At 43.2% G+C, this 9,096-nt stretch overlaps 1 non-coding gene across 1 annotated transcript; it reads right to left on the reverse strand.

Annotated features, from left to right (window-relative positions):
• Positions 1 to 636: 636 nt before the first annotated feature.
• On the reverse strand, positions 637 to 743 carry LOC141669685 (small nucleolar RNA R71). Its single transcript, XR_012553953.1, has one exon. It is a non-coding gene; the product is annotated as a small nucleolar RNA R71 (small nucleolar RNA).
• Between the last annotated feature and the right edge of the window lie 8,353 nt (positions 744 to 9,096).

Genomic DNA, 9,096 nt, shown 5'->3' on the forward strand with positions numbered 1-9,096 from the left:
GCTGCCGGGGACTCGGCGTATTTGTTTAGTTTATGTACTTACCATCATTGGTCATTAGGACTCAGTGATTAGGACGTAGTAGTTAATTACTCTTTTCGGTTGTGTTTCAGGTACTTTAGCAAGCGTTTATGCAAACTCGTTCTCGTGCTCGCAAGAGGACCTTAGATACAGCTGAGGAGAAAGACGAAGTTCTTGATACACCGAAGAAGTTAAATTTTGAGGATTCGGATTCAGGAACTGAGCAGAAAGAACCAGTAAATATGGGAGATCGTATTGTTCAAGCTGATCCAGCTCTTATGGATTGATGACATTCAGTCAAGCATCCTTCATCCGGCTATTCAAGCTAACACCTTTGAAATCAAGCCGGGCACTATTCAGATGGTGCAGAATTCTGTTTCTTTTGGAGAAGCGGCAACTGAAGACCCCAACATGCACATAAGGAATTTTGTCGAGATCTGCAGCACTTTTAAGTATAATGGCGTGACTGATGAGGCTATCAAGTTGAGGCTTTTCCCATTCTCACTGAGGGATAAAGCTAAAGACTGGTTACATTCTGAACCAGCTGGGTCAATCACTACGTGGCAAGATCTTGCACAAAAGTTTCTGGTGAAGTTTTATCCAATGGCAAAGACTGCTGCTATGAGGAGTGCTCTTACTCAGTTTGCGCAGCAACCTACAGAATCTATGTGCGAGGCTTGGGAACGCTACAAGGAAATGTTGAGAAAATATCCACATCATGGAATGCCGGATTGGATGGTAATCACTGGTTTTTATAATGGTTTGGGGGCCCAATCTCGGCCCATGCTCGATGCAGCAGCTGGAGGCGCCTTATGGGCTAATAGCTATACTGAGGCGTACAATCTTATCGAGACGATGGCTGCAAATGAGCATCCGAACCCAACTCAGAGGATGACATCAGGCAAGGTAGCAGGTATTCTGGAAGTTGATGCAGCCACCGCTATTGCAGCCCAGCTCCAAGCGCTATCAATAAAGGTTGATTCTTTGGCTACGTATGGAGTTAATCAAATAGCTATGGTTTGTGAGCTTTAGTGCAGGTTCTCATGCTACGGATCGGTGTTCTCTTGTCAACGAATCTGTTCAGTATGTGAATAATTATCAGCGACAACAGCAGCCTGTGCCAGCAACCTATCATCCTAACAACAGAAATCATCCAAATTTCAGCTGGGGGAATAATCAGAATGCTATTCAGCCACCATATCAGCAAGGAGTGAGTAAACATTTTAACCCACCTGGATTCCAGCAACCACAGCAGTATGCTATAAGGCAATCATATCCTCAACAGGGAAGTGCAGATGCACCTACTAGTTCTGATTTTGAGGAACTTAAGCTGTTGTGCAAGAGTCAGGCGGTTTCTATCAAGACCTTGGAAAATCAAATCGGTCAATTAGCCAATGCAGTGCTCAATCGTCAACCTGGCACTCTTCCCAGTGACACGGAAGTACCAGGCAGGAAGGAAGCTAAAGAGCAAGTCAAGGCTATTACCTTAAGGTCTGGAAAAGTAGCTGATGCTGAAAAGGCAAAAGAAGTCGAAGCTGAAGTTAGAGATGAAGAATCTAAGCAAAAGGAGAAAGCGGCGGAACCAAGGAAGACTACTGTTGAACACACTCTGCCTGAGGCTAATACAGGGGAGAAACAACTCTATCCTCCACCACCTTTTCCTAAGAGATTGCAGCAACAAAAGCTGGATAGACAGTTCGGGAAGTTTCTGGAGGTGTTCAAGAAACTTCACATCAATATACCTTTCACTGAGGCTCTGGAACAAATGCCTAGTTATGCGAAGTTTATGAAGAGTATTCTTTCAAGGAAGGTGAAACTGGATGACCTTGAAACCGTTGCTCTCACGGAAGAATGTAGCGCGGTTCTGCAACAAAAGTTACCACCAAAACAGAAAGATCCAGGAAGCTTCACCATTCCTTGCACCATTGGCAATCTAACTTTTGACAAGAGCCTTTGTGATTTAGGAGCAAGCATTAATCTGATGCCGTTGTCGATCTTTAAAAAGCTGGATCTGCCTGATCCAAAACCCACATACATGTCGCTATAATTGGCAGACCGTTCCATTACTTACCCAAGGGGCATAGTTGAGGATGTGCTTGTCAAGGTGGATAAGCTCTTCTTCCCTGCAGATTTTGTTATTCTGGATTTTGAGGAAGATAAGAAGATTCCCATAATCTTGGGGAGGCCTTTCTTGGCTACTGGCCGTACCTTTATAGATGTGCAAAAAGGGGAACTTACTATGCGGGTCCAAGATCAGGATGTGACCTTCAACGTATTCAAGGTAATGAAATTCCCTACAGAAGATGAGGAGTGCTTAAAAGTGAATGTGATTGATTTTGCGGTTATGTCGGAACTCGAGCATATGCTAATGTCTGATGCATTGGAAAAGGCCTTAGTGGGGGAATTTGATAGTGATGATGAAGATAGCAACGAGCAATTACAATATCTGAACGCTTCTCCATGGAAGCGAAAGCTCGACATACCATTTGAATCTCTTGGTACTTCTGACCTCAAGAACGCTGAAGGGAAGCTCAAACCATCAATAGAGGAGGCGCCTACCTTAGAGCTCAAACCATTACCTGAACACTTGAGGTATGCTTTTTTAGGTGATTCATCTACATTACCTGTTATTATTTCAGCTGACCTTTCAGGTAGTGAGGAAGACAAGCTCTTAAGGATTTTAAGAGAATTTAAATCGGCTATAGGATGGACCATAGCAGACATCAAGGGGATAAGTCCTTCATATTGTATGCATAAAATTCTGTTAGAGGAAGGTAGTAAGCCAACTGTGGAACAGCAGCGAAGACTGAACCCGATCATGAAGGAGGTGGTGAAGAAAGAAATTCTGAAATGGCTAGATGCAGGCATCATTTATCCTATTTCTGACAGCTCGTGGGTGAGCCCCGTGCAATGTGTACCTAAGAAAGGAGGTATCACTGTGGTCGCAAATGAAAAGAATGAGCTCATCCCTACTCGAACAGTTACAGGATGGAGAGTATGCATGGATTATAGAAAATTGAACAAAGCCACAAGGAAGGATCACTTCCCTCTCCCATTCATTGATCAAATGCTTGAAAGATTGGCGGGACATGAGTATTTTTGTCTTCTGGATGGTTATTCCGGGTATAATCAGATTTGTATTGCACCAGAGGATCAGGAAAAGACTACCTTCACTTGTCCATTTGGCATATCTGCTTTTCGTAGAGTTTCGTTTGGGTTATGTGGCGCCCCGACCACCTTTCAGAGATGTATGATGGCTATATTCTCTGACATGATTGGAAATAACGTCAAAGTGTTCATGGATGACTTCTCCGTCTTTGGACACTCATATGATGAATGTTTGAATAATCTGCGCGCCGTACTCAAAAGATGCGTGGAAACTAATTTGGTGCTTAATTGGGAGAAATGTCATTTTATGGTGCGTGAAGGCATTATCCTTGGGCATAAGGTCTCTAGCAAGGGTCTGGAGGTGGAAAAGGCCAGGGTGGGAGTCATTGAAAATCTTCCCCCACCTAATTCGGTGAAAGGAATCCGTAGTTTTCTCGGTCATGCGGGTTTTTATCGGCGATTCATCAAGGACTTTTCAAAGATATCTAAGCCGTTGTGCAATTTACTTGAGAAAGATGTGCCTTTCAAATTTGATGATGAATGTTTGGCAGCATTCGAGACTCTCAAGGAGAGTTTGATCACGGCACCAGTTATTACAGCACCAGATTGGACAGAACCGTTTGAGATGATGTGTGATGCGAGTGATTACGCGGTAGGTGCAGTTCTGGGATAGCGCAAGAAAAATCTCTTCCATGTGGTCTACTATGCGAGTAAGACTTTAAATGGGGCCCAATTGAACTACACCACTACTGAGAAGGAGCTTTTGGCTATAGTCTTTGGCTTTGAGAAATTTCGATCTTATCTGCTTGGTACGAAAGTGACAGTATTCACTGATCATGCAGCTATTCGCTATCTGGTTTCTAAGAAGGATTCGAAGCCGAGACTCATTCGTTGGGTGCTTTTACTTCAAGAATTTGAGTTAGAGATCAAAGATAGAAAATGTACTGAGAATCAAGTAGCTGACCATCTCTCTAGGTTGGAGAATCCCGATTCTACTTCACAAGATAGGACGTTAATCAATGAATCTTTTCCAGATGAGCTGTTGTTTGCAATTCAGGAGGAAGAACCATGGTTTGCAGATATTGTAAACTATCTTGTCAGCAATATAATGCCGCTTAATTTGACATCCGCTCAAAAGAAGAAGTTTCTGCATGAGGTGAAGTGGTATATGTGGGATGAACCATATTTATTTAGAGAGGGAGCTGACCAGATCATCAGGAGATGTATCCCGTTCTGTGAGACGGAGGGGATATTACGAGACTGCCATTCCACGGTTTATGGTGGACACTATGGAGGTGAGAAGACGGCAGCTCGTATTCTGCAAGCAGGTTTTTTCTGGCCTACTTTGTTCAAGGATGCTCATCAGTTTGTTGTAAGGTGTGATCGTTGCCAAAGAGTGGGAAATTTGTCAAGGAAGGATGAGATGCCATTAAATGTGATGCTTGAAGTCGAGGTCTTTGATGTATGGGGAATCGATTTCATGGGGCCTTTTATCTCGTCTTGCAATAATCAGTACATCTTGCTGGCAGTCGATTATGTCTCAAAATGGGTCGAAGTTAAAGCTTTACCGACAAATGATGCAAAGGCAGTGCTAAATTTTCTTCATAAGCAAATTTTCACAAGGTTTGGAACACCTCGGGTAATCATAAGTGATGAAGGATCGCATTTTTGCAACCGTAAGTTCACTTCTATGATGCAGCGTTATAATGTGAATCATCGAGTAGCTACTGCCTATCATCCGCAAACAAATGGTCAAGCGGAAGTGTCTAACAGAGAGATAAAGCGCATTCTAGAGAAGGTTGTTTATCCGTCAAGGAAGGATTGGTCTTTAAAGCTCGATGAAGCTGTTTGGGCTTACAGAATACATACAAAACTCCACTTGGGATGTCACCGTTTCAGTTGGTGTACGGTAAGGGATGTCATCTACCGGCGGAGCTTGAGCATAAGGCCTACTGGGCATTGAAGAAATTGAACCTGGATTTAGATGCAGCTGGTAAGAAAAGAATGCTTCAGCTTAATGAACTTGATGAATTTTGACTTCAAGCGTACGAGAATAACAAAATGTATAAGGAAAAGGTGAAGAGGTGGCACGATAGGAAGCTACATCCTAAGTTATTTGTGCCAGGGCAAGAAGTTCTGTTATTCAACTCTCGGCTCCGACTTTTTCCTGGGAAGTTGAAATTAAGGTGGTCTGGACCTTTTATTGTCAAAACTGTGTTTCCACATGGAGCGGTGGAAATTTTTGAGAAGGATTCGGACCAAGCATTCAAGGTTAACGGTCAGCGGTTGAAGCACTACTATGGGGACATGGCAAACCGAGAGGTGGTTAGTGCCATTTTGTTGACTACGTGAGAAAGGTACGGAACGTCAAGCTAATGACGAAAAAGAAGCGCTGCGTGGGAGGCAACCCTTGAATTGTTGTTACAGGAACCCTTAGAAGTTAATAACCTATCCAAAAACACAAAAAAAATCAGAAAACAGGGGCTGGAAATTTTTTTTTCCAGAGACCCTCTGCGCGCCCGCGCAGCTATGCTGAGCGGCCGCGCAGCTTGCTGCGCGCCCGCGCAGAAATGCTGAGCGGCCGCGCAGGGGTCGAGTTCCAGAAATTTTTTTTTACAGTTCAGAAAAAAAAAACAAAAACACAAAAAAACCCATCACAGCCCATAAACCCACGAATTCTTTTCCCATTACCCCATGATTTTATCCCTCAACCCCACTCCTAATCTAATTTAACCTACTCTACACCCTATATATACATACACCTATCCCACATATCTCCCACAAACTTCCTACACTTAAACCCTCTCATAAACATCAAAAATCAGTTCTTACACACTTTTATTCACAAATCAATGGCACCCAAGAGAGCACGCACTATTGATAGCAGCAGCACAGTTCCTACTGCTGATTCATCAAGGGGTACTGCTGCAAGGCCTCGGTTAACTGACAAAGCCGCGGAGGAGGAGTACACTAGGCTGTTGGGGAAGCCGATTCTGAAGGAGAGGGGGTTTTTACCATCAGGGAGGGATGGTGAGTTGTTGCCCATGATTGCAGAGAAGGGGTGGATAGCTTTTTGTGAGTCACCCGAAGCAGTACCGATGAGTGTTGTTCGCGAGTTCTACGTGAACGCGAAGGCTGAAAAGAATGGGTTTTCTGTAGTTCGTGGGCTGACGGTTGATTATCATCCTGCGGCGATTCACCGTGTGATTGGACAGCGAGAGAGGAAGCCCGAGGAGGAGAACTGGAATGAAAAGACTGCTGAGGACTTTGACTTGGATTTGATTTGTGCGACTCTCTGTCGACCGGGCACAGTTTGGAACCGCAGTCCAGCCAATAATGAGTATCGTCACTTTCCGGCGATCGCCATGAACAGGTATGCCCGTGCATGGAATGCATTTATATGTGCTAATAATTTGCCTTCTTCACATGCACACGAGGTCACAGTTGAGAGAGCACAGTTGTTGTGGGGAATTCTGAATGAGGAATACTATGTGGACCTTGGTGAGTTTATCTACCAAGGAATTCTGAAGTTTTTGAGGGGAGCAAAGCATATGAACATCCCTTATGCATCCACGGTTACAAAGCTATGCCGAGCAGTAGGAGTGAACTGGCCGGCTCATGAGCAGTTGCAGTTACCAGCAGCTCCGATAGATTCTGGCACTCTGAATGGGATGCAGGAGTGGACCGGTGGTGAGCCTGAGGAGCATGGGCTGGGTTATCGTCTTCCAGGAGGGCGTCCAGCACGAGGTGCTACTATGGCCAGGCCAGGGCATGGTGAGGCTAGTTCTTCGAGAGCTCAGGAGGTTGCTGGGATAGGTGATGCCCAGTATAGGAGGCTTTCACGGCGGATGGATGCCATGTATGAGACGCAGAGCAGGTTTGCTCAGGAGCTCACTCTTGCGTTAGGGACTGCTTTTCGAGGCCTTGGAGCTGATATCCAGTGGCCAGTTTTTGGTGAGGACTCTGCATACCCGCCGCCTGATACTCCACCCACTGAGGGTGATGATGATGATGACTCCGAGTAGGTATACCCTGTGTTCCTTTCTACTACCTTCACTGGGGACAGTGAAGATTTTAAGTTTGGGGGTGGTAGTTAAGGAATATTTTGTGTGTGTCATATAGCTGCATATTCATGATAGTTAGTTCATATAGTTGCATAATTTTTGCCATATAGTTTTTTTTTTATATATAGCTTTATTTGTTTATCATATCATATAGCTCATGCATATACCATGATCCCTTTTGCAATGATTTATCGACTGAATTGTGATATTGATGCGAGTGTAGTGATAGCATTAAAGTGATATTAAGTTGTGTAGGTTGATATGCATGCTAGAAGCACTTGTATTGTCACTAAGTCTTAGAGAATGCTTAAGGACTAGATTGTTGTTATGATCTGATTATTTTCAAGGATAATCTATTTATCATGCTTAGAATTTGATAATAGGTTCTTAGTGGTAAAGGCATGAAAAAGAAAAAAAATGGAGTAAAAATGGAATTTGTTGCTAGTTGTGGCTAGGCGTCAAATGGCTAGTAGCCGGCTCGCATGTTATGCGAGTAGTCTAGGGTTGAGCAAGATGGAGCGAAACGCGCTTGCTCAGAGTTATTAAAAAAAAAAAATTTGCATAATTGATCAAGAGTGGGCTCTTTGGTATTCGAGTTATTAAGTTCTTAGGGGACTTTGTGCCTAGTGACCTAAGGCTTTTAGAGTCTGGGATCCGCTAACCTAACGCCCGTTACATGGATACCGTTGTATAAGTCTTTTGTGGACCTCACTCATTGCACGGTCAAATAAGCATTTGAGTTGTAAATAAAAAGCACGATTCCGTAGTAAGCTCCAGAGTTCTTGTAGTGTTGTATATCACTTTGTGCCTAGAATTTTTATTCTTTGTATAATCGTAGGATTGCCTTGAGGATAGTCTAGTCATAGTAATTGGTCTAGTTCCAAAGCATATCTGTTAAGCATTTGCACACACCACATTTCTGGCGGTATGTCCGTTTGCACGAGTTTATTGATCTTTAGTGTCTAACTGCATTCGTTGAGACGTGGCAATTTGGTTGGTTAATTGTAGAAAGGGGGATCGTTGCATTTTTATATAGATTGCATTCATGCATATTTTTTAGTCTGTGACGCTTGAGGACAAGCATCGATTTAAGTTTGGGGGTGTGATAAGTGGCATTTTATACCACTTAGAACGTCTTAAAATGGCTTAAATTGGTGTCTTGAAATCAAGTATTTTGTGTATTTGATGCGTTTTTCTAGTGTTTATGCATTTCAGGGTATTAGTTGCATTTCGGAGGAGGAATCATCAAGAATAAGCATTGGCATGTGTTCACCATTGCGAGAGGAAAAGAACGGGCAGATTACGGCGAAGAAACGGAGCAAACCTGGAATTTTTCCAGAAGGGTCCTGCGCGCCCGCGCAGGAATGCTGAGCGGCCGCGCAGCAGCCTTGCGCGCCCGCGCAGAAATGCTGAGCGGCCGCGCAGGGTCGGGGAAAAAGATATATTATTTTAGACTTCTACTTCTGTTTGGCTTTCAACTTCTATGTAATCTGAGTTTTATGGGACTATTATATAGGTAGATTTGAGACGTTTTCAGAGAGTATTAAGAGGAGATTATGTTTTAGATTGTGTTTTTGCAAGAAGCGAAGGAGATAAGGAAGAAGACCGATTTAGCACACAGCAACGAAGAAGAAGCATATAATCTTGTGATTCTTGTTTCGTTGTAACGTTGGATGCTAGTTTTCTTGCTTTGACTTATTTACTCTTGTGACGTACTCTGTTTTAATATAATCAGTTTAGTTATTATTTTCTTGTGTTTGTTTATCATGATTTCATATGAACCCATGATGGCGATAAGTTCTATTATGGGCTAATCGTGATCATGGGGTTGCAACGGATTTATTATGGAATTCTTTAGTTAATTGTTTAATACTTTAGTATGTGATGATTGCATGATATCTAGTAT

This window comes from Apium graveolens, chromosome 6 (assembly GCF_009905375.1).
Source record: "Apium graveolens cultivar Ventura chromosome 6, ASM990537v1, whole genome shotgun sequence".
NCBI classification, from domain to species: Eukaryota; Viridiplantae; Streptophyta; class Magnoliopsida; order Apiales; family Apiaceae; genus Apium; species Apium graveolens.